General features: G+C 36.4%; 1 protein-coding gene and 1 non-coding gene across 25 annotated transcripts in view; one reads left to right on the top strand and one right to left on the bottom strand.

The window, feature by feature from the left end:
• The window catches only part of LOC106871424 (poly(rC)-binding protein 3), a 488,151-nt gene that overhangs the window by 403,623 nt on the left and 59,167 nt on the right, over positions 1-25,361 (bottom strand). For all 24 annotated transcript variants that reach the window (XM_052973806.2, XM_089364192.1, XM_089364186.1 and 21 more), the window contains exon 2: positions 6,542-6,633. The gene's annotated coding sequence lies outside the window, so the exon portion shown is untranslated. The remainder of the gene's footprint in view (positions 1-6,541; positions 6,634-25,361) is intronic.
• Positions 16,962-17,080, top strand: LOC128249722 (5S ribosomal RNA). Its single transcript, XR_008265834.1, has one exon. It is a non-coding gene; the product is annotated as a 5S ribosomal RNA (ribosomal RNA).

The raw sequence follows: 25,361 nt of genomic DNA, 5'->3' as shown, positions 1-25,361 counted from the left end.
CCCAAGTGTCACTTCAAGAATTCAAAATGTTGCTATTAATATTTCTACCTCAAAATATCATGAAGCAGTTTGTGAAGAAAATCCCTTTAACACTTAATATTCTTTACTGAAAAAGGCTTGAGAAATTGTTTGCAGCTGGTGTTGAAACTATTCATAAAGCAGAATTCCACTTTCTAAAACTACCAACATTCTTCTATAAATGGTAAAAACAAAAATCTCTGAATCTCCTCCAGATTATAATTAACTTAATTCTTTTCATCCTTAATTTTATGAAATGTCTCTCTTTGAAACATATCTTAATAATGTTACTGGTTAAATCATGATGAAGATTTCGGAAAAGAATGAAATAGTTTTATACATGATTACTACCAACTAAAGAATGTAAGAATTTTAGAACAGATGAAAAAATTCAATATGTGAACTCTATGCATCTTCTTCCTTGTATTCTTTAATTTCAAATTCAAATTTCTAATCCCACCTTGTCAATGAGGGGATGGTTGTATTAGTGACCATAGTTATTATTATTATTATTATTATTATTATTATTATTATTATTATTATTATTATTATTATTATTATTATTATTATTATTATCATTATTATTGTCTATACATTTAATAGAACTCTCTCTTTTAAACAGAATAAATAATTAGTCAGCTGAAGTATATATCTGGTTTATTTGATAAATTTCATTTTACCTAGTTTAGATAGCAATATTTGTCTTTATTACATTTCCACTCCCCCATCATATAGTAAAGATCAATGTTGCTTTTCATGCTGAAACTCATGCCTTTCTAGTATTTAATATGAGGTCACTGATAAGACATTTCAAGTGGTTATACTGTTTACAACTTATCCAATCATATAACCTTTGGACTTTTGTATCATAACTGATATGAGCTGTATTACAAACACTGAAAAGTTGCCTCTTTAAATAGAATATACTATCCACATAAAACAACAACCAAATTTCTTTCTACATTTAATTTCAAAGAGAAAATTAAAATAATGTCAAAGCCTGAATAATGGTCATGAGTATGGTTCAGGATACATTTCTGATATGTTACTGAAAAGAAATAGAACATCTGATACTTTTTAAAATATGTTCTCTTTCTTTTACTTGTTTCAGTTATCAGACTGTTGCCACAGTGGGGCTCTGCTTCAAAGAAACAAGGACTGGGGTAAACAAATTGACACCAATCCTTATTTTTAATTTAAGCCTGGTACACACAGACACACACATACACTCACACACGTGTGCATGCGCATGCAGATACACACACACACACACACAACACACACATGCATGCACACACATGCGTGCACACACACATATGCATGCATGCACACACACACACATATACAATGGGCTTTTTTCAGTTTCTATCTACCAAATCCACTCACATGGCTTCAGTTGGCCCAAGGGCATAGTGGAAGACACTTTCCCAAGGTGCCATAAAGTAGAACTGAATCCAGAACCATGTGGTTGGGAAGCAAACTTCTTAGAACACAGCCATGCCTGCACCTGATACATAATCAAAGGAAACTTTTTTTAATCCAATGAGTTACATTTATTTTATTTTATATTCATCTGATTTTTTAAAAAAATTATCAATAATAATTTGCTTAGTTTGAATCCTAATTTCTTTTCCCATTATTTGACCATGTGGTCACATTAACTCTAATGCAGTTTTAATGTCAGATTCTGGTAGAATTTGAACATCCTGAACATAAAATTTTGATGTGCCAGTAGTTTTTAACTGGATATCCTTGTTCTTGAAAAATTTTAATATCAGCCAATTTGGTAAGGGAAAGATAACAAGGTAATTCTATATAAGGAATTAATTTTTTGTACCATAACCTAATAATTAGAGTTACTGCAATTTTGACATTAATGTTTCCATAATCATAAGTTAGATATATTTAAAAAGCATTAGCCCCTAACAGATGTTGTACTCTGCTGTCAAAGAGGTGCAAGCATCCTGCCAACAGTTAGTCTGCAACATATTGCCCTAAAAATGAAGAAAGTAATTGATGGCCCTTTGATAGCATTACAGCCTCTTGACCACAAATAATCAATGGAAGCCTAAACACCTAGAAGCCATTTTGATGCAAAGCCAACAATCATATCAATTCTAATAAATATCAGAGGCCTCCTACAAAACACCAGCTAGCATAAAATTGCATACCTGAGGAATCTTCCTGCATGCAATCAAACAATATCCATCGCACTTATGGAGAGACATCAATCTGCAGACATAAATGATGCAGAAATATTCATACCAATGTATACTGTACTTCTTATAGACAGAAGAGAAAGAAGTCTTGGTAGAGTTGTTGTACATCCATGAAGATGTCACACCACTAACCCTGTTGTCACATTTAAACTTCGTCTGTGACACATTCATCCTGCTTTTAAAGGAACTCAATATAGTAATAAGTACACCTGATACTGAAAAATCATGACAGTAAATTTGAGGAAAGCCTTACAATGATAAAATAAATACTTACAAAATTAGTTCAATGTGCTAATGTAGTTCTGATGGGTGACTTCAACATCCCCAATGGTCAGAATGTAATACATCTCAGGAATGACATGAAAAAAGTGCAGTCAAACAGAATCTCTACTTGATCCTCCATAAACATTGTTCATGGAACAAACAAATTCTCTCCAACCAAAAAGAATAACATATTAGACCTCTGCTTCATTAAAAATGTGTAACTTAACTACCAACAATCTTCTCAGACCCACCACAACATGATAGAACTGATGATGTATGGTCCAAAACTAATTAATGATGTATTCCACACAGATGGTACCCAAAGTCTATCTAATCTGAACTTCTATAAGGTTGACAGGAAGTCAATTGAAAGACAGATAATCCAGTAAAATTGGCTTAAAAGTCCCTCTATGCAATAAACTGAAATAAACCTAAAAAAATTTATGTCAATAATGTGAGCCAAGTGCATTAAATTTGTTGCAGAGAAGAGAACAATTGCATACAAAAACATCATTCCTCAAGACAAGAGAGTCCTTATGAGACAGAGAATAAAGATCTCAAATCAATTAGATGAATAACTTAAATGACTTAATGATAGCAAGAAATCCCTCCTCAAAGAAGTACTTTCAGAGAAAGAAAATAAACTCAAATCTCCTATGAAATGGAAAGGGTAGAAAGAGAAACCAGGGCAGTAGAAAATATAAAAATGCATCCTGAAGTCTTCTGCATGTTTATGAAAACATCTGCCTCAGTGCACAAGATAGGGCCACTGTTTGAAGAGGTTGGCTCACTAAGTGCAAACTCCAGTGCTAAATAAACAAGTCCAAAGTGCTTTCACCGTTCTACTGGGAAACATGCAAATAAGCAAGCTTGTGAGTTTTTCAACCTTGCAGATTTATATAGGAAAGAGTTAACCATCGTTTACATTGACATAAAAAGAGGGAAATGTGATACCAGCTATTGATGAGATGAACTTGAACTCAGCAAAAAGCCCACATGGATTTCCAACTGTTCTTTCAAAGATATGCAAGAAAGCTCTCATAAAATTACTGCAGATTCTTTTTCAGAGTTTCTTTGCATGTGGTAAACTTCCTAAATTGTTAAAAGAAAGTATAATATACCCTGTTCATAGGGGAGGAAGCAGAGCATGCTAGCATGGAAGACGGTCATTAAATGATGATGATGATGATGATGATGGAGGATGTGGGATTTGTACCCAAATGCATTATAGTAAAAGTGCTTTGTGCCATATACACTGCCATACATAAGTATGTACCACTTGCTCTAAGATTGTGGACAAATTATTTAAATTTTTCTAGCAATCTATTGCCTCCAGATATAGAAATAATAAGTGCATTTGAACAGATTTATAGCTACATATCTCTTAGCTGTAATAAGCAACTATCAATATACTACAGACTAAGATGGCAAGCAGATAGAATCATTAGCACAGGATGCTAAATGCTTAACAGCATTTTTTCTATCCTTACATTCTGAGTTCAAATTCTGCTGAGGTCGATTTTGTCTTTCATTCTTTCAGATTCAATAAAATAAGTACCAGTGAAGCACTGTGGTCAATGTAATTGACTTACCGACCTCCCACAAAATTACTGGCCCTGTGCCAAAATTTGAAACCAATATATTATGGACTAAGTTCACTGAATGCATGTAGATATTTCTTCAGTCATTACTCAATGATTCTGCCCACTCACCATCTTAGTCTATAGTATATTGATAGTTGCTTATTACAGCTAAGAGATATGTAGCCGTAAATCTGTTCAAATTGCACTTATTATTTTTATCTCTGGAGGCAATAGATTGCTAGAAACATTAGAAGGATTTGTATCCACAATCTTACAGCAAGTGGTACATGCTCATGTATGGCAGTGTGGCTCTTGATAAAATTACTTATTACTAAACTGAGCAAATATTCACTAGCAACAATTATCAAAACTCTTGTGTTCTAGATATGTGGCATTCTAGAACATAAATGTATATCTCATGATGACCTCCATATAGTTACCAGACTTTTCTTTTCAACAGGGAAAAGAACTAGAATCTCTTCTTATTGTATTTATGTCATTTATTCCAATGAAAATTCTGACTGCTGCAGCTCATCTCTCTCTCTCTCTCTCTCTCTATATATATATATATATATATATATATATATATATATATATCTATCTATTATGCTAGCATGGAAAGCAGACGTTAAACGACGATGATGATGATGATGATTCTCCCTCTTCTCTCTTTAGGAAACAGACCTGATTCTTTGTTTCTTTGTTGCTACCAGCACCACTCCTCTCGCACATGCTATCCATTTTCAACAACATCTCTTATGACAAGCTAGCAAGTTCTGGTACATAACATCAAAACATATATAAACAACCAATTATATAACAATTGCAATATCTTTTAAGTAACAAACAAATGAAGAATCACGTACAATGCTCATGAAATTTTAGAAAACTTTAACATTTGTAAAGTTAATTTCTCTTCCCACCCCTCTCTCTCTCTCTCTCTCTCTCTCTCTCTCTCTCTCTCTCTCTATCTATCTATCTCTTTATTTATCTATCTATCTATCTATCTATCTATCTATCTATCTATCTATCTATTTCACCCTACTCCAGATAAAATTGTTAGGGATAATATTCTAAACCAAGACTGCTTTATCTAATCAAAGACATGTATTTGAAGCCTTTATTGAAAAAATCTTGAAAACATTCTTAGAATCTTAAATGTTGAAATCAGGAAATATGCCACCAGATAAAATCACTGCAAAAACTACATAATGTTAATTAGGAAGAGCTTATCACTCTTACATCACTGTATAAAGTACCATCTAGAAAAACAGCCACGTTTTTTGTAGTTACAATTAGTATTTACAGTTAATATATTCTCAGTTGAAAAAACACATGCTTCACCATAACATAATAGGTAACACATTGCAAGTATTAGTTAAATATGCTGGTTGTTAGTTGGTTGGCACTCCGTCAGTTATAATGATGAGGGTTCCAGTTGATCCAAACAACGGAACAGCCTGCTTGTGAAATTAACATGCAAGTGGCTGAGCACTCCAAAGACACATGTACCCGTAACATTGTTCTCGGGGGAAATGCAACGTGACACAGAGTGTGACAAGGCTGGCCCTTTGAAATACAGGTACAACAGAAACAGGAAGATAGAGTGAGAGAAATTTGTGGTGAAAGAGTACAGCAGGCTTCGCCACCACCCCCTGCCGGAGCCTCTTGGAGCTTTAGGGGTTTTCGCTCAATAAACATTCAGAATGCCCAGTCTGAGAATCAAAACCACGATCCTACAACCGTGAGTCCGTTTTCTTAACCACTGGGCCATTGCGCCTCCATTGCGCCAGTTAAATACATTACAGAAGGCTAAAATAATAAAAGTTTATCCTAATGTACAGTGTCAAATTACCTAAAGGGGCATGCATAAAAGCCAATATATAAAGATATTCAGATAGCATAAGCTAAATTTATTCATTATCTCAAATAGTAAGATTTACAGATAATCCACAGAACAGCTACAATATATTAAAACTATTTTATTCAAGAATTAAGAATGCTATGGTTGTGTGAGAAAATAATTTTAGTAGATCCTTGGTGAAATGACATTTTATGCATGCAGTGAAAATCCTGAAGTTGAATGAAGCAGAAATAGTTACAGGTATTATTTGATAGAACCAACTTTTCTATTCTGTCTTAAGAAAGTTTAAGCTGCAAGAACAACAATGCTAATACTTCTGAAAATATCTGTCAAGATTGGAACCTAAATGAAATGATCCTTACTTAATCAAGAACACTACTGTACACTTCTAAATAGAACCTAAATTATGTATTAATTGAGAGGTTGGACCAGTGATGCCAAATATTCCATGGATGCAACTTTATATAATAATGAGTTTAATGAAGAAATGGACACTTAATGTCTGAAATTCTCAATTCAAGCATATTCATATGTCAATACAATATATCCAGAACAATTACATCATTCAATAAACAATTTTAAGATACACTTACCTGTAACAATAATTAGGTGTACATTAATGAAGAAGGATTCATCTAGTCATTAGCAGTGCTCTAATAACTTGTATCCTAAGCATTGTTGCAAACTAGAAATAAAGTAGAAAAAAGAATATTAAGAAGTTTAAATACATAATTGCAAGAAGAATATTTTGTAAATCCTTTTATTTTCTAAAAAGTGATGATGCCATAAAACGTTTAAAACATCAAATCACACTATCATAAATGTAATACATTTTATAAATGAGTGGATATAATCACCACTTTAGAATAAAACTTTAGAAGAGCTAAGAACTATAAACATGTTAACTGTTTTATCTACTCTAGTACACATGTTTGCAACTTTCAAGAAAGACAGAATAAATGTAAATGAGTTAAATAAGCATTCAGATGCATTGAGAGTGGGGAGAGATGTTTTCAAATAAGTAGTCGAATCAAACTTCATAGTATAACTCAGGGTAGAAGAGTGTATGAAAATCCAATCAATTCCAGTAGATAAAACAGTGATTATAAATTGACAATTCAGTCATGATAGATAAATAAAATATTTATTTTATTCAGGCCTTTGGTGCTTTCTGGGGCCTTAGCCATCATGACCTTCTTCCTCTCATTCTTGTCCAGGCCCTTCTCCATTTACTCACAGCTCAGTCCAGATTTTTTCACATTGTTCACATTGCCGGAAGTTCCTTCGTTTTACCTTGTGGATTTTTCTTGTAGGACTACCTGGTAACATTATGCTGGGCCTTCCGAGAGTGTGTTTAATGCAATGCCACTTTCTTGTGCAGAGTATTTTCATCTTCATGTCCACTACAGAGCATTAATTTACTTGCTGACATCTTCTGCTTTCCTTTTTGGCATCATCACATCTCACTTAGTTTCGTAAAGGTAAGCTTATATCTCTTGTACATGGCAGCGGCTGGCTTTGTTTTTCAGCTTTCATACATGGTTCTGTCATTTCTCAAACTGATGATGGTTTTGCTCCAGGCATCATAAAAATAAATTTAAAAGCAATAGGATGAGAAATCCTCATTAGAGAAGTGCTTACATTTTTTGACTAAAAATCATATGAATTGTTAATAGCACTAAAAATTCAAATTTCCAAACCAACATTTTCAATGCAGCCTGAACTTATGCCTGAACAAGTATGACCTTGTTCAATGCCCCCACCTGCCCACTACCACCCTGTTACATAATCAGAAGAATAATTGACCCAAGTTAAACAAATGAAATGAAAGAAAATTATTTTCTAATATTCATTATATGCAATACTTTTCAGCATATATTTTGCAGTACTAGCAATCATCCAGGATATGACATATTTATAGAATTGGGCTATGCACTTAATATCCAAATAACTTGCTAAAAAAGCTTAATAAACAATAAAGCAGAACACAATTTTCACAATAGAAAATTTAAACTCTTCACCAGTAACAATTTCTGAGAGAATATGAATAAAAACTCAGACAATCAGCAACAAACAGACAAGATAAGTACAAATACACTATATATTTTGGTGGTTGATTATGTTGGATGAAGAGAGTGTCAGTAGTGCACAAATAATACCCAACCATTTTCCAGAAAAATAAAAATCAAACTAATATGTTTTTATTAGGCCTGAGATATGGAACCTGTTGCAGTCCCTGACTTTGACAGTTCCTGTTAAGCCTGCTTAGAAAATAGTCACTAAATGTTGAGGATAGATGATGATGTATTAATATTCTTATTATTTGGAGAAAGCATACAATTGTGAGAAGAAACAAAAAACAGGTATGATGATGGATGATGGTGAGAGCAATATAATGCAAGTGACATTGGTAATTTGATATATAAATGTGGGTGAGTGTGTACATAAATTCTGTATCAAAGAATGTTATATAATACAAACACACACACACACATGTGCTGATTTCCAATTTTGGCACAAGGCCAACAATTTCGGGGGAGAGGTTAAGTCAATTACATTGACTCCAGCACTCAACTGGTATTTATTTTATCAATCCCAAAAGAATGAAAGGCAAAGTGGACTTTGGCAGAATTTGAACTCAGAACATGAAGACTTATGAAATACCACTAGGCATTTCACCAGGCATGCTAACAATTCTGCCAGCCTGCCACCCTCTATACACACATGTTTCTTTTTATGTCAAACCATAATAAAAACAATTTTGCATTAAACTGAAGAACTACTCAAAACATTTTGTAGATCTACAAAATGTTTTGAGTAGTTCTTCAGTTTAATGCAAAATTGTTTTTATTATGGTTTACAAGATGGCTCCAGAACCTGGTGCATGCATTCCTTACAATAAATTTTCGAACACCTCCTTGATCTTAATGACAAGCTTGTTGCAGGCAGAGTGCACCCTACACATAGTAATCTAAGGGATTACAACTGAGGGAATTATGAAACTGGAAATTGGAGCTAGTAAAGTCATAGAAATTCTCTGACCACTTAAGACGCTTTCCAAAGAAGGCAAGGAGCCAAATCCTGCTGCCACACATGAACCTTCCAGAAGCAGCATTTCCCAGCCAGAGATTGATCAGTTTCCAGCAGCTTCACATAGCTGTCTGAACTGAGCCTAAGGCTCTGTTCAAAAATGTGAGTATGAATTCCAGAGTGCAGACACAGTTAGAACACCTATTTTCTCCCTTCTTGCTGGCCACAGCTTCAAAGTCTCTGTTGCAGATGTCCATGTCACATCTTACAGCATTTACAATGTTCTCAGAGCATTGAGCAGCAGTCATGATGTTGGCATTTTGACACCTGGTATGAATCATCATGGTACAGGTAACTCTTTTGCAATGTTCAGATGACTTTCAGTCCTTATGTCAGCTTACTTTTTACTCAACTAAAACTTTAACCTTTATTCTCTCCAAAAACACTGACTGTTCACCATTTACATCAAGATGTCCCTGAAAAAAGGATTCATAAAGAAGAAAAATTAGCCCAATCACCCTGTATTGTGTTTGTGTGTGTGTACACATGCAGATGCATATACATTGCTATATATATATACATACATTTGTATGCATGTATGTATGCATTTATGTGTGTGTTCATGTGTGTGTGTGTGTATGAAGATTATATATATATATATATATATTTATATATAGCTATATTTATACACATATATATATGTAGGTACAAAGAGTGTTCATTAAAGACTGGAATAAACAAAACTTGCAATTATTATTAGTCCTTCTCTACATAGCCACCACCAATGGTGACACACTTCTCCCATCGCTTTATACAGCTGTGAAGACCTCGTCTGTAGAAGTCAGTAGGTTGCATCTGGATCCAAGACTTAACCTCAGAAATAAGTTCATCATAATCCAAAAAGTGCTTCCCCTTCAAAAATGACTTTGTGGCAGGAAAGAGGTGGAAGCTAGATGGTACAAGGTCAGTAGAGTTAGGTGGGTGAGGAAGGAATTCATAGCTGCAAGAGTGTGCTTTCATCTGAGCAACATGCACATTGTGAACTGGGCGTTGTCTTGGAAGAGGCAGACTCCTTTGGTCAGCATGCCAAACCTCTCTGCTTTGATGGCATCCTACAATTTCAGCAACAGAGAAGTATAATATGCCCCATTAATTGTGATGCCTTTTGCCAGAAAATCCATCATCAGTACTCCATGCTGGTTCCAGAAAACTGTAAGCATCATGTTGCCTGCTGAGGGATGGTCATGAGCCTTCTTTGGAGGTAGTGAGTTATCATGCTTCCATTGCTTCAATTGGACTTTAGTCTCAGGATCATAGTGATGGACCCATGTTTCATCCTGTGTGATAAGTCTGCTGAAAAAGTTCTTCTCATTTCCTTAGCACATTGCCCAAAGAACCTGGAAGCAATTGACTTGCTCCTGCATCTGAAAAGGTGTGGGGAATCCATCATGTACACAACTTCTGCATGTGCAAATGGTTATGAATGATTTTTTTCCATGGACCCTACACTTATCTGCACTTCTTGGGCTAGTTGCCAAATAGTTATGTGGCGATCCTCCAAAATGGTGGCTTCCACTTTATGGTTAGTGTCGTCATCAATGGTAGAACATGGTCGACCAAGAATAGGAGCAGTTTCCACCAATGTTCAACCACATTTGAACAGGCAATGCCAGTGCTTGACTATGTTGTATGATAGTGCATCATCACCGTAAACTTCTTTCATCTCATTGAAAGTCCCTTTTGGTGTACGACCTTTCAAGTATAAGAACCTGATCACTGATCTGCATTCAACTGCCTCCATTATAACACCTTAGTCCACTTCAGCAGCTGTAAAAGACAAACGAATACTAGTGGAAAGCTGCAATTTACAATGTGACATGTAGAGACATGTTCAGGGGAAATCTTTAATGAACACCCTTTGTATGTATGTATACCATCATTATTTAATGTCCATTCCCCATATTGACATGTGTTGGACAGTTTGCCAAGATCTGGCACTCTGGAGAGCTGTCAAGATCTATTGTCTACTTTGGCATGGTTTCTACAGCTGGATGCCCTTCCTGATGCTAGCCACTTTACAGGGTGAACTTGCAAGACAAAGTCCCCTTGAATGGGGTGGGTGAGTAGTATTGAGGGAGATGGTCAATTGATGAGAGAGTAACGAATAACAGAGAAATGGAGCTAGGTGTCTCTCTTTGAAGAGATACAAGGATACCCCAGTTGGAGAAAAAGGCAGAGAAGGGGACTTAGAGAAAAAGATAGAAATGGAGGGAGTGGGAGAGATAGCAATAGATATGTGTCAGAACATACCATCAAGGTACAATGCATGTGAAGGTGGGGTGAATATAGGTGAAGTGATAAAGAGGATTGAACTGGGTGAATGGGCAGGGGAGACAGAGGGGAAAATTTCATAAGAATGTGAGTGAGGATAGAGGTGACTGTAGTAACTGAAGGTAAAAGATATAGGAGTGACTCAGGGAAAGGATGGGGGGGGGGTTATGCTAGGTATGTGAAGATATCGGGAGTGATAGGGATGAAAGAGGTGTTAATGATAGTGTATAGCAGAGGGGAGAGAGAGCATAACTGGAAGATAATGAGGAATGGAAGTGGTTCTAAGGACGAGTCTGGCAGATGGGAGACAACATGGCTGGAGGAAAATAATGAGGAATGGGCGTGTTCTGAGGTAGGGGAGAATAGAGGAAGGTACAAAAGAGAGGTGGGGTAGTACATGCCTATTCTGCTTTCAGGTGATTTTGGTAGCAGGAGCTATTCAATTCTGACTGAAAAATTTGAATGAGGTGGGGAGGGGGAGACTGTGAAGAACTGAAAAAAATTTTTAAGGTAATGAGGCAGTCATACGTATTAGAACCAGCAACATTGGCAGAGAGGCTCAAGAAAATGAAATTCAATTAATTTGCTCAGCTTAGCTGAAGGTAAGTAAACCAGCACAACAGGTTCAACTGCTATGAGGCTAACTGAAGACCATGTAATGAAATCTTTTCACTCACATGCACATATATGTGTGTATGTGTGTGTATGTATATATATATATATGTGTGTGTGTGGAGGTGCAATGGCCCAGTGGTTAGGGCAGCAGACTCGTGGTAATAGGATCATGGTTTCAATTCCCAGACCGGGCATTGTGGGTGTTTATTGAGTGAAAATACCTAAAGCTCCACAAGGCTCTGGCTGTACTCTTTCACCATAACTTTCTCTCACTCTTTCTTCCTGTTTCTGTTGTACCTGTATTTCAAAGGGTCAGCCTTGTCACACTCTGTGTTATGCTGAATCTCCCCAAGAACTACATTAAGGGTACACATGTCTGTGGAGTGCTCAGCCACTTGCGCATTAATTTCATGAGCAGGCTGTTCAATTGATCGGATCACCTGGAATCCTTGTCGTCACAACCAATGGAGTGCCACAATACATATCAACATTATAATCATGGAGCCTATCTAGGTCAACCATAAAGATCATGAATTTGTGGATTGTGTAGCTGTATAGATGTCAATTTTAAATTGTTGACAATCTATGCTGTTCCAATCTGCAGAATATTTTGTCGAGATATGATCTGGATGATCCAATATGGTTCATCCTATCTGCATTGGTACATTTGGGAAATCCAATTGGTAGTTGTCAGACACAGATAGAAACTCCTGAGCAAGTTTGTAAGGTATTTGCATCCCTTACATTTGTAAGGCATTTACATCCAACACTGTTCAAGCATAAATCTAAGAAGCTATTCCAATCTCTCACTAGCACTAAAGAGTGGGATATTCTTAGAAAACATACTAGACCCCACGTGAAATTTGGTTGCCCTGCTCCTATTTGACTACTTCACTTCTGGTCAGGTCTGGTACCACCAGCTTACCGACTGGGTCTAAGATGGTGATTCGTATCATGAGATCCAGGCCCTTCCAAAACAACACAGCAACCCTGCCTCCCAATTGCTGTTGATTTGAAGATGAGTAGGTCTTATATCCACTGAAAATGGCCGTTAAGGTTTGTGATCAGAAATTCTTGTCTAGCTGAAGATTATCATATCTGTATCTAGTAACCAAAAGTCATTAAGCAGGTACCCTTCTTCCAAGGTGATTTAGGCCAAGTGCATCTACACTTCCTATTCTAAGGCCATATTAGACAGAATGAGGGATGTGCAAAAGGTCCTCTTAACTTATTGCAGGAGTGAGACAGGTGTTCTGCTCTTAGAGCTCATAGATATTTTCACTATTGACATTCCCTGAAAGTTTCCCATTGCAGAGTATTTTGTTTTGAGTTACTTGTAAGTGTCTTGGTTTATCTTTTAGAATTTGTATATGCATTAGTAAGCTATTTGTTGGTTGTGATGAAATCATGGAGTAATTTATCATATTCTTTTGAGGGTGTTGTTCTTGCTGCTGGTTTGGGTGTGGATTGGATTGTGGTAGTGTTTGCGATGTTGGTCATGTCTGTGGTGATGATGATGGTGCTGGTGATGGTGACAATGGTATTGGTAGAGTTGGTGTTGTTGTTGGAGATAGTGTTGATGTGTTGTTTGGATATGTTTCCTCTCCCTGTTTGAAACACCCAGCTTTCCTTTTTTCTTCTTTCATTGATCACTTTCAGCCATCTAGTTTCTTCCTCATCACCTTTGCCACATATCATGCCTGAAAAGTCCCAAATGAGGAGGATCAATTGTCTTGGGGGTTAGTTTTTTTGTTCTACTGTAGTTGTTTGAGAGATTTTTGTTGCTGTCATTAGTGACATGGTAGCTCTTGAGGGTGGTGTTTCTTTCATTGCTGATGTTCCTACTATTGGTGCTGTTGTTTCTGCTGCTGTTGTAGCTGTTCTTGTTGTTGTGACTGCACACTGCTACTGGTGCTGTTGCTGTTTTTGTTGTTGTTGTGGTAATAGTGTTGGCAGCAGTGGGGAGCGGTCTCTCTTCTCCACTCTTTTGCTGTAGACAGAAGACCTTCAGATGGTTCATGTCACCATGCAAGTGACACTTGTCTCTCTGCTCTCAACCACCACAAACAGTTATTAGCTACCTGGCAGATTGATCTGCTCCAGGGTGCCTTTTGATCCACTTGAATCAATAGCTCCTTCCCTTTCTGCAGCCACTACCAACCAATAGATATTCATTTCTAGGGGCACATTGTCCACCTGCAGAGCTTCTACAGAAAGTTTGCCTCTTAGAAACAAGAAAGAGTGTGAGAAGGATTTTGAGCACTTAAAGGCCTTTTGAATTCATGTGAATATCTAAAGATACAGGTTGTAACTCACTACCCACATAAATTCTACCAGGAATAAGACCAATCCTGAGTCAAGATGATAATAACAATAACAACAGCAAGTTTGGCACAAGGCCAGCAATTTTGAGGGATAGAGTAAGTACATAACTAACTCCAGTACTTGACTGGCACTTATTTTGTCAACCTCCAAAGGATGAAATGCAAAGATGGCTTCAATGTGATTTGAACATAAAGAGTTGGAGGAAATACTGCTAGGATTTTGTCCAATGCCCAAACAGTTCTCTCAATCCACCAGCCATATTTTGGGGAAGATAAGTGTCAATTATATTGACACCAGTACTATACTAGTATTTATTTTAATTAAGTTTTTATCTCACCCTTAGAAAGATGTAAGGCAAAAATTCATTCTAGCAGACAATGGACATAGAAAATAAAAAGACATAACTAAACACTGCAAAGAATTTTCTTGATTACTCTACCATTTCTAACACTGAATAACACTTATTCATAACAACAATATCTTGTATACTAGTAATGCCAATGGGGATGATATTACTGATAGAGACACAAATATAAAAGATTTATATGACAAGGAAATCAGTTAAGATCTTCACATATTTGTCATGAGCAAAAATTCATATCAACACAATAATATGATACAGTGAAGGTGGTGAGCTGGAAGAATCGTTAGCACACTGAGCAAGATGCTTAGTGGTATTTCGTTTTTCTTCATGTTCTGAGTTTAAATTCTGCTGAGGTTGACTTTGCCTTTCATCCTTTCAAGATCAATAAAACAATTACCAGCTGAGCACTGGGGTTGATATAATCGATTTACTACCTACCCCACAATTATTGGTCTTGTACCAAAATTTGAAACCAATAATATGATAATATAATACAAACAACTTAATATAGAAATGTCCAAAGAAATTGAGGATATCGATCAGATTTTCTCTGAACCTATCAAGGGTATGCCTGTTCATACCTCTAGATATAGTGAAGATATCATCTCTATATAGACCATTGGTGGTTTAGAGGAATTTCTACCAAAGAAATCTAAAACAGAGAGTCTATAAGATAACAGATGTCAGTATTGTCAAAGGTCCCATTGGCATATCAAGAGAACCACAAGACAACTCACAGTGGTATTGCATACAGTGAGAGGATGGAAGCTTTCATTGTTAATCTTCCTTAGCAAATATTAGTTCACTAAACTATCTCTGATTTAGTGGGGTTTATCAAATAACATTTGTGGTTGGTAAAGACATTCTTCCTAATTAAAATCTCTATCTTATCATTGGTGCCTAGAACTACCTTCTGTTACTCTGTGTGATAATATTTTTTAATAGTCATTTATATATCTCATTTTCTACCCTATATAAATTTTTAGTCCTATCAGAGAACAGCAAACTTCAATTCAGATTTTTAATTTATGTATAACTGAACTAAGCTTGTGTTGGACAAGGTTAGAGAACTTGAAGAATCTCAGCTTTGGTATCTTGCCTAAGAGGTTTCATTCATCAGTTATTTTCCATTGAAATAGGTAAGATATTTGATTTATAAAATCATAAGACATTACCAATTGCACAAGTTTCTATTAAAATTTCCAGTCATTTAAGATCTAGCTCCTATGTAGGCATGGGCCAAATGGTGTAACAGAGTTTGACAAGTTAGAGGACTGTGTCATGCTTGAATGTCTTTAGTATGCTGCTCCCAGTGCCAAACACTTTATAGGATGAATTGAGTACTTGTCTTTTGAGGCACCAGCGCTAGTGAAGATTACCTTGTAACTTGCAAAGTTAAGGGCTTAAAGTGGCTCCTATAACTGAAGGAGAATAAAAAACAGAGTGAGCAATAATTCTAGACAGGGAAATGAGGGAGAGTAAACATAATGAGAAGAACTACAACCCTATTGTTATGAATTACAAAGTTGCAAAAGAATGGTAGTAGAGAAAGAGAGAAACAGAGCAGTAAAAGAGTAGTCACTACAAAAATTAAGGCTTACATTATCAAGCTTCTCACAAGACAAAATGGTTATAATTACAGTGATGGAAAGCTCATTTAATTAAGAAGGGTAAAAGAAATGTTGTAATTAGATACAGGAGCTATGCTTAAATGCTTGTTATATATAAAAAAGATAAAACTATAATTAGAATAATTATAGGAAACAACACTAGGTCGAATGAAAGCGAAAATGTGCAAAATGAAAAGGAATTAGAATTTAGATGGAAGATTACCCACTGCTGCTGAAGAGGTTATCAAAACTTTTATGAATGATCTAGAAACAGAAACAGGTACCCCAGCTCTGGACACGTCCGAAGGAATTATCTTCTTAAATGAGAAAACTCAACAGGACTTGACCAGTTTCTAGAGATCTCTTTGTTAAATGTCAAAGGAAAAATCTTTTGGTCCATCATTGCCAAAGAATTGATAACATATCTACTACCAATGAGTACATTGATGAAAAGAGTGAGTTCCAGGATACTCAACAGAGTATCGGCCACATCATAAAGAAGGCAAAGGGAAAAACTACACACTGTCAGTAACATGATTGTATCACACTAAAGCCTCCTCAAATGTATCCTACCAGCTAATCCAAAGTCCATTGGAATACTATCAAGTGCTAGCAGCCATAGTCAAATTCAAGTTGTCAAACATGGATTCACTAAAAATGAGATTATAGAAAATTTCACCACCAAATGGCAGTTCATCCTGTGATAATGAAAAAGATATTATGGCAGAGTGCACAATATTTTACGGCCATATCACTTTGAAAACATCGGTTCTCATCTGATCACCAAAGTTAAGCAACGTCGAGCCTAGTTAGTACTTAGATGGGTGACCGCTTGGGAAGCCTAGGTGCTGTAAACGTCTCTCCATCCTATAGGTGCAGGAGTGGCTGTGTGTTAAGTAGCTTGCTTACCAGCCACATGGTTCTGGGTTCAGTCCCACTGTGTGGCACCTTGAGTAAGTGTCTTCTACTATAGCCTCGGGCCAACCAAAGCCATGTGAGTGGATTTGGTAAACGGAAACTGAAAGAAGCCATTCATATATATGTATATATATATATATATGTATGTGTGTGTATATGTTTGTGTGTCTGTGTTTGTCCCCCCCCCCACCCGATGTTGGTGTGTTTACGTCACCGTAACTTAGCGGTTTGGCAAAAGAGACCGATAGAATAAGTACCAGGCTTACAAAGAATAAGTCCTAGGGTCGATTTGCTCGACTAAAGGTGGTGCTCCAACATGGCCACAGTCATTTGACTGAAACAAGTAAAAGAGTAAAAGAGTAATATCCATAACTTTGTTCATGGCAGCCACCAGCCTACTACAAGAGGTGGGAAGAAAGCAATCTAGAGGATCAGAATCTGATGACAATACAAAGAAACCAGCCTGCATGGTTTTCACGAGTGAAATTATGGCTGTGATCCCTCCAATCCAGGGAAATTTCACCCAAATGAAAGTTTGTAGGAAAATGCATAAAACCATTCTGAAAGTGAATATTGAACTAAAAAAAACATTTGAAAGTTGTTAATGAAAATTAATAATTTTCAGAAAACTTTTAGAATTCCAAAGGAAAATAAATTGGAAGCTGTGAGATTCATATAATTTCTGCAGAAGTCTGACCATCAAAATTTAGAGAAAGAAAAGAAAAGACTGAAAATAAGACCTGTATAGATTTTACTGCAGCATCTCAGGTCTAAAATAATTCAACAAATTACACAGACCACTAAAACTCTTATCAATTATTAACTATTATCTAAAGTGAAAGTGAGTGTAATGGAAATAAACCCTCGTTTTAGCATTCACTTTTTCATGCCTTCATGGATTTGACAGAATGTGTAGAAACATGTTCTATGGCCAGATGTCCTTCCTATCACCAACCCTCACTTGTTTCCAAACAAGGTCATATTTCCCCATGGCCAGACACATTTTTCACAAGATTCTTCACATTTTTCACAAACAGCATTACTTTTATGAGTGTAATGCTTGTTTACAGCCAGCACAAACACATTTGTACAATGAACTTCGTTCAGTTCCTGTCTACAAAATCTACTCAAAAGGTTTTGGTCAGCCTGGTACTATAGACGACACTTGCTAAAGGTGCTCCTCAATAGAATTGAACTCAGAACCACATGTTTAGAAAGCAAACTTCTTAATCACTCAGATACCACTTTTTCAAAATATCTTATTTAATTATTATAAAAATATATAGTTTTGATATAAGGTGAGAGAAAGAAGGTGCAATTGTTGAAATAGTATATATCAATAGAAGCTTTATATGATGTTGTGCTACTCTTGAAATTGTTATTATTATTGTTGTTGTTGACATATGATACAATTGGCTGAACAAAACAATCATTGGTTCTGCCTGCTTTCCATGGTCATGTATTTATGTTGACGTTGTTGTTGTTTAACCACAAGTTAGCTTTTAGTTGATCTATAATCAAAGATGTTCTTTTAGTATATCTAGGACTACATTGTCTAAAGTATCTTTTGTTTATTTAATATAGTAGGTATTTACTTGACGGAGATTAGTTTATTATATTTAGCCAGTCAACTGACCATAAAACATTTCCCTAATCAGCTCATGTGTTTATTGTGAGATGCACTGTTCATTCAAAGTTTCCTTGTCAAAAACATGATAAAGTGGGGCAGAAAGTGTTTTGTTCACATAGGAAGCCATCAATCCAAGAGAAAAGAGCTAGACAGAGCCCAGAGGGGGACAGTTTTGCCAGAAGATTCACTTATAAATGCTTAATTGCTTTGCTGATACTGACCATGATAACACTGTTTTCACAAAATATTTCAAAGACAAGGGCCCACTGGTGCGAGGCACAAGTGAAATCTTCCATAATTCTGGCTTTAGTAGTGCCTTACTGGTAGTCACTAAGAAGAAGGATTCAAGATGATGGAGAAGGTTGGTGTTAATGTTGTTTTCACAACCTTTGGGATATTAGAAATGAGTGAAATAGGATGTTAGTGGGCAGAATCAGAGGAGTTATTCATCCTAAGAAATGAGACACACTATAGAGTGTTTTCAAAGGTAAGGATATATCTCTGTAGAAGGAGAGAAGTTGAGGAGTTTATTGAGAATAGGAATAGTTATGGGGTATGTTATTTGAGGATAATAAGAGGAACATTGCCAAGATTAGTGACCTTGTTGATTTAAAGTGATCGAAGGTGCTATCACACCTGGCATGTATGTGTAGGGTGATGATACTGTTGGAAAGGAAAAGAATAGTTTTTGGAGGAGGTTTATTTAGCATGTTTACAACAGTTTATCAAGTCATCATATTTGTATAGTAAAGGAAAAGAGGATATCACTGGCTGTGTTCTAACCAGCACATGTACTTTCAGGGATCGTTAGCATAGAACTGACAAGGTTCAAACCAGTAAGTTAACTGGAAGTGTTATGGGGCATAGAAAGGCGTTAGGGTTCTACAATGTGTGGAGGTATCCTTCATATTTCAGATGATAATCTTACAAGAGGTGGGAAAGGGATATTTTCCCAAGAATTGTAGGTTATATTCTTTCACTGACCTACAATACAAGTATGAGTTAACCATTTAGAGGACTAGCAGCTTTGAGGTTTGTTTATGAGAGGAAAGTAGGAGATGCTTAAGAGGATAACTTCAGTGACCTACCTAACTGATTCTGATGGATTGGGAGTGAATCATATTCCTGACCCATAGCAACTCAAGCCAATTAGATGATCTGAATGCTGATCATTTAACTGGCTTGAATTGCTATGGAGCCTAGGAAGAGTGGGGAGCAGAGTGACATACCATGGTTAGACATGATCAGGCAATAGTCAAGCAATCCAATAGGTGCAGAGACAGAGATAATTTACTCGTGGGTTTAGGAGTGAGAAAGAGACCAAAGGTGTTTGAGGTACCAGTGTGATAATAAAAGATGCATGTGATGGGAAAAAATAGGTGACTTATAAAGTTCAGGATAGAGAAAATTTTCATTTCTTTATCAATAGCATCAGTAATGGTGTATGTGAGAGAGATAAGAAGGGTTGTAAACATTACAGTTAGCAAAGATAATGACTTGAGAAAGAAGTGAAGTGAAATGGACATCTTCAATGTAGAAACAGGGTCAAAGAATTATTAGTGGTTGGAGAGTCTGAGGAATAGTAGAGGTAACAGGTATACAGAGAAGTTGGCAAGAGAGATTTGATCCACAGTAACTGGAAGTCTTTGTTATTGACATCCAGGCAAGAAAGAGGTGACACCACTGGATTATAGATAAAGAGTGAGAGATTGTTGTCTTAGAGAGAAATAAAGCATGTGATTTGCATGTCAGTAAGAAGTGATGTATGAAGTCTAGTTTGAATCAGAGTTCATGGATACCGAAGAAAGTAAGGGGGAATTGTTCAGTGATCATCACCATCATCATCTTCATCATTTAATGTCCACATTCCATGCTGGCATGGGCTAGACAGTTTGACTGAAAACTGGTAAGCTGGGAGTTGCACCAGGTTCCAATCTAATTTGACATGGTTTCTACAGCTGGATGTTCTTCCTAATGTCAACCACTCCAAGAGTGTAGCAGATGCTTTTTACATGCCACCAGCATGGGTGCCATTGACATGACACCGGCATCAGCCATAACTACAATCTCACTTGGTTTGACAGGTCGTCTCAAGCACAATATATCACCAAAGGTCTTGGACACCTGTTGCTGCCTCCGTGAGGCCCAATGCTAAAATGGTGCTTTTTATGTGCCATCAGCATGGATGCTAGTTAGACGGCACTGGCATCAGCCGCGACTATGATTTCAAGTGGATGTAATATTAGTTTTTGACATCAAGGAAAGTTCAAGGGGCATCTGCAGGCTGTTAGATTATGATAGTCCCTATCCAGAAGCCTGATCTAATAAACACTCCTAGCTTGCAATTTTCAGTAAAAGGAACCGTGAACCAGGAGTGTGTATTAAACTGAAAGGCATGATGTGCCTTCCACCAAAAATAAAAGAGAAGACCCATCTATGTTTAGGGTAGGGGAACCTTTTATTAATACAAAGGTTAAAAATTACATAAGAACCTGTAGGAGTGCATTTTGCTAAGACAAAGAAGGAATCTTTAATTTTACAAATTCATAAGTTACTTATACTAAATTACTATTTTGGTCAGCTTAAACTTTCTTTTATTATATGGGATTTTAGAGACCTCAGATACTGTGAATCTAAGCTTGTTACAAATTTGAGTGGTAAAGTATAGAACATAAAAATGTCCTTTATAAATGTACTGGCTGCTGAAAGAATATTTGAAGTAATATTTTGAGGTTTATAATTATAAAACTTTTGTATGTTTAGTATGCAATACCTCTTTTGTACGTGAAGGAATCATATGTACAAAATGTTATTGAAACATAAAGAGTGGTATCATCTGCATAAGTGCGTATAACTACGTGTGCTTAGAAATAATAATAAAAAAAGTACTTGTAGTAACCATCTCATGTTAAAGTGAAATATTATGTAGACAACACATGATAGGACACATGTTTAATAGTTGGCATTCTATCACCCATGTGGCCACATATATCATATCATTACAAACTGAGAAACATCACAATTTAGTTGCACCCTATCTTACAGGACAGGAAAAATTTGTGGGAAAAATTTACTTTGATACCAGCCATTTAAGGATAGGAATCATTTTGCCAACCAGCCAGCAACTGGCTTTTCTTCATTCTCTCTGGCATTCATAATCAACTTCTCCAATTTTCAGCATCGTCTTTGAATAGAAAATATGAATTTAGTTGAATTATCACCAAACATACTATACTTACTTTCAGAACAATTGCCTCCATGCTAACTATGTCACCTAGTTTAACACAAGCTATCAACTTCTAGTGAACTTATTTCCTCTGTGCTCTTAGTGATTGATGCCTGCACACTGAGCAAGGCCATTTCTCTGATGAATTCAGGGTCCTGTCTTCTTTCCTACTTACTAACACTTTAGTATTTGCCAAGTTTACCACAAGGCCTCTCACTTCTTGGTTTTGATTCCATATCACGTAATTTCTTCCCTAATTCTGCTATAGATTCAGCTTTAAGTATAAGATCATTAGCATATAAGAGTTTCCATTGGAAGCCAGTTTTAAAACAACTTTATGACGACGGATAGAAGAATGATGAAAATGAGGAGGTTAAGGATTAAGCCTTGATAGACTCTTATCTTCCTACTGAATTCATCACTGACTCCCACTTTACAGACTGCACTTTCATACAACCCTCACTAGCCATTCATATACACCTAGTTTCCTTAGAAACCATCAGATTATAGAGCAATGCACATTGTCAAAGGTTTTCCCCAAGTCAAAGGGTGCTAAAATTAATCCATTCTGGTGTATTAGATTTAAAACAATGGAGGAATGTAGTAAAAATCTTTTTTAAATTTCACAACTTTTAGTAGAAAATTCTTATGGCAGTGTGGTAAGAAGCTTGCTTTCCAACCACATGGTTCCGGGTTCAGTTCCACTGCATGGCACCTTGGTCAAGTGTCTTCTACTACAGCCTCAGGCCAACTGAAGGCACATGAGTGGGTTTGGGAGAGAAACTGAAAGAAGCCTATCATATATGTATATATGTGTGTGTGTGTGTGTGTGTGGACTGGCTTTTGTGCAGGTGGCACATAAAAGACACCATTTCGAGCGTGGCCGTTGCCGGTGCCGCCTGACTGGCCTTCGTGCGGGTGACACGTAAAAGCACCCACTACACTCTCTGAATGGTTGGCGTTAGGAAGGGCATCCAGCTGTAGAAACTCTGCCAAATTAGATTGGAGCCTAGTGTTGCCATCCGGTTTCACCAGTCCTCAGTCAAATCGTCCAACCCATGCTAGCATGGAAGGCGGACGTTAAACGATGATGATGATGATGATGATGATATATATCCATGCTGATGCTTCTTATATCCAACTTTTCTCCCAGGGTGCTTACACTTTGTTGTGTATGCATACTGACATTACACATCCAGTGGATCATACTAGCTTCATTTCTTTCAGGCCTACGCATCTCCTCAGCAGTCATGGCCCATGTTTCACTGCAGTGTAGCATGGCAGTTCGTACACATGCATCATACCGTTTACCTTTCACTCTGAGCAAGAGGCCCCTTGTTGCCAGCAGAGGTAGGAGCTTTCTTAACTTTGCCCAGGCTATCCTTATTCTAGCAGCTATGCTCTCAGAGCATCCACTCCCACTACAGATTTGGTCACCTAGGTAGCAGAAGCTATCAACTACTTCTAGTTTTTCCTCCTGGCATGTGATGGAATCTGTTTTCTGTACATCTTCGGTATTTATTGCCCCTGTGCATCTACCACACACAAAATTATCTCCCTGGTTAACCTTCCTTTGATATTGCTGCACCTTTTATGTGACCATAGCTTACTCCAGGTACATCTTATGGAGTTTCTACCTATACCTTTTCTACAGATCGAGCAGGGCCATCCACCTGAATGGGTTTGTGATTTGTCTACCTTCCTACTTACTAGGACTTTGATTTTGCTAGATTAACTCTAAGGCCCTTCAATTCTAGACCTTGCTTCCACACCTGAAACTTCATCTCTAATTCTGGTAGTGACTCAGCTATTAGAGTAAGGTTATCAGTATAGAGGAGCTCCCAGGGGCAGCCTGTCTGATATATATATAAGTGTGTGTCTTTGTTTGTCCTCCTCCCCTACTGCCTGACAACTGTAACTTAGTGGTTTGGCAAAAGAGCCCATTAGAATAAGTATCAGGCTTTAAAAGATACATAAGTACTGGGGTCAATTGGTTCAACTAAAGTTCTTCAAGGCAGCACTTCAGTGTGGCCCCAGTCTAATGATTGAGACTAGTAAAAGGTTATAGTAATAGAAACCATAGAAATCTGAAATATTTCAATGGAAGACATTTAATAAATATCTGAATAGAGAGTGGATAAAAGTACTAGCGAGCAACTCAAGTATTTCAATTAGTAATATTGAATGAGTAAATAATACTATATAACAAAATTAATTTCATTGTATTACATAAGAGAAGTAGCAGAATGACAGGCATATTTATATGTTATAACATTTAGTTTCGAATCTCTACATTCTGAGTTCTAATGTCACTAACGAAGTCCTCAGGAATTTAAACACAACCGACAGTGAAAGCATTTGAGAAAATTAAAGCTTTTACACCGCCACCAACAACTTCTACCTCAGCAAACATGAAAGCTTTTGTAAAACTGAAAGCAGGTCTTTTCTATTAGACTTACAGAGCTCGTTTATTACTTTAAAAATAGTGCATGCTTGTTACAAATATCACATTCATTTGCAGGCGAAAATAATAATAAGATAGCTACGAATGTTAATGAATTAAAATCAGATTTTCTATTACTGACATAACAGAAATTGCAATTGCTATGTGTTGGCAATGTCATGTTATAAGGAACACACACACATACACACACATAGATATAGATATATAGATAGATAGATAAATAAATAAATGAATAAATAAATAGAGTTAAACACAGGTGTTATTCAAATCTTAATACTTCCAACATATGTTTCAATGAAAACATTGGCATTATTCCAGAAGGAATAAAATGATGTAAAACAATGCAATCTTCTCATCAGGGAAAAAAGAGAAGCAAAACACATCAATAAGACATTTTAACCGAATGTAATTACCACCTATATGATAAAGGGAACGCTGGTAAGTTATTTAAAGAAAAAAAACACTAATAGATATAATGTCAAAGGCAATTTATAGAAAGAGAAGGAGGAGGAAGAAAGAAATTAGCAGAAAACTAAAAGTGGAGAAATATAGTGCGATAGGTGAATAGGAATAATGGTTAAAGGTGTGGAAATAGATGTATTTAGTGGAAGTGAAATGTAAGAAGACACTTAAAGGTCAAATTTTATAGATAGTAGAAATTACTTATAGGAACTAAGGGTATGCTTTTTGCCAATATTTGCAATGATAAACGCGTTCTTGAAACATGTTTACAAGAGAAACAGGATGAAATACAGTTCATCATTACAGAGTAAACAAAAATATTTATCTTTATCATTAGGAAAGGACCTAAATACAATATTCCATTCCAAATCAAATTGTTTATTATGTTCCTTTGGAGACCAAATTGATTTACTAAGCCCAGTATTGTTGTGTTTATTG

This window comes from Octopus bimaculoides, chromosome 16 (genome assembly GCF_046866305.1).
Source record: "Octopus bimaculoides isolate indiv1 chromosome 16, ASM4686630v1, whole genome shotgun sequence".
Taxonomy (NCBI): Eukaryota; Metazoa; Mollusca; class Cephalopoda; order Octopoda; family Octopodidae; genus Octopus; species Octopus bimaculoides.
The sequence above is the reverse complement of the archived record's forward strand: the minus strand, read 5'-3'. Positions and strand labels throughout refer to the sequence as shown.